A 2,091-nucleotide genomic window follows, 5' to 3' on the forward strand; every position below is an offset into this window, starting at 1 on the left:
TATATATGCAGCTAGGGTTTGAGGTCCACTAGTGATTCATTATTCTTGCTAGCACAAGAAAGAAACTCTAGCAGTTGCTGTCTTCTCTCTGTGTGGATTTCATTGGAGGCTGGACAATTGGACAGCTGTGGGAGGTAGATTCAAGCTGCTGGAAAGGAACAACGCGAAAGAGTTTTCAAATCACAAGTAAAGGTATATTTCTCATCACAGTTTTTATCTAAATACAAAGCTGAATCCTGAATGGGAATTGAAACTTGTTAAATTCCGCTGTGCATGTTTAAGTAAATTCCCAACAGGGGACAAGTCACATTGTGCAAACAGAACAGCAGCCACGTTCTCAATAACAGAAAGTGAAACTTTAAAACTGAAACTAACAATCTTTGATTGCAACGTTAAGTCACAAGTTCGAGAAGGAAAAATTAAAATTCCTTTGAGGCCTCGTACATGCCCGACAGAATACAAAGAGCATCACCATAGAAATTTCAAAGTTATTAACCAATGTAGAAATCCAATACATACATTGAAAGAAGATTGTTAACTCTAGTGCAGTTTACAAAGAAAACCCATGAGCACAATTCAACTTCAACTCTAGTTCTGATTACATAAACATGACAATTATAAGCTTAGTCTTCTAATCAATTACATGGGAGGAACAAATTCACGAATCTCTTCCCTTCAGTTTTCTATTCTCTTCCGTATTTCCTTTTTCTTTGCGGATGGTTATATTGAGGGATATATCTAAGTTCTGTCATTGAAAAATTATGCTGCAAAAACAAAATTCAGTAAATAGAAGTTGTGAGAAATTAGGTTAATGCAATGCAAGCAGATTTTAAGCTTTAATTCGCAAAACATGAACAATCCTATAACATATTTGTAGCTTCAATTCATAATTGTCAAAGCTTGAATAGTCCTGTAACATTGTTTCAATTGTATGAGCAGTGACAAAAATCAGAATTTCCATAAATTTACTACAGAGCTTTTTGAACTTTGATAAATTTACACAACTATCCAATTTCTCATAAACGTAGAATCATAGAATCAGATGTGCAATGGAGGAGCATTACATCTGTTCAAATCCGCCACTTTGATCAGAATTATGAAGGCTTCTTATTTGAATGGAGTTAATAGAAAGCTTCAATCATTAAAGAATGAAATAAATTGAGAAGTATTTCAAATATAAGCAAAGATCGACAACATTTTCATAATAGATAGAAGAATAACTCATAAAAAATCAAATGGATTTAGAAAAATGGAACCCATTTCAAATTTTAGCAAGGGTTCAGCCAAAAAATAAATAAATAAAATATATATATATATATTCGATGTCACCATCGATGATGTGCTTGACGTCGGTGTGGTGGTTGCAACGATTGTTGGGAAAGATTTTTGGGAAACAATGGAGTAGGTTTTGGAATCTTCACTTTCTTAAGTAAACGAGGGTTCCCCAAGTTTTAGCCCCCGTTTGCCCCTTTGAGAACTTCATTTTAATTTAATTTTTTTTCTTTCTTACTTTTAATCACACAATTTTCAATAAAATAATATTACACTCAAATCGAAAACTTTTCAACCATACAATTTTCAAAAAAATATTAATCCCCCATTATAAATTCAAATAATGGGAGCCAACCAGTGGCTTAATCTTAAAACAACAATCTTTCAATTTTTGGTCTTCTGTATATCTTAAAATAGCAATCTATCAATTTTAATCTTCCCATAATCGTGACTCTGAAGGAAATGTACACTTATTTGGAAACTAAAAACTTTGCAGGTTTCCAAGCGAAACTTGATCTTATTTTAACACAAGGGTCGGACAATGTTGACAGCCACGGGTGCAAAATTAACCCTGTTAAGAGCCACGTTAGACTCCGTTAGTCCATGTAAGCTACTTTTGAAATGGTAAGTTAACAAGTGAGGGATGGAGTAGAACTTTTAAAAGTTCAGTGAGTATTTGGGTGCAATTTGAAGTACATTGAGTAAAACGTCACCATACCTAAAGTTTAATGTGTTGAATCAATTAACTCAGATGCAAAACCACAATATAGGGATTCTAGAAAGAGAAATGAAAAATGAACTAGGGCTGGGCAAATCTTT

This window comes from Olea europaea, unplaced genomic scaffold (assembly GCF_002742605.1).
Source record: "Olea europaea var. sylvestris unplaced genomic scaffold, O_europaea_v1 scaffold2087, whole genome shotgun sequence".
NCBI lineage: Eukaryota > Viridiplantae > Streptophyta > Magnoliopsida > Lamiales > Oleaceae > Olea > Olea europaea.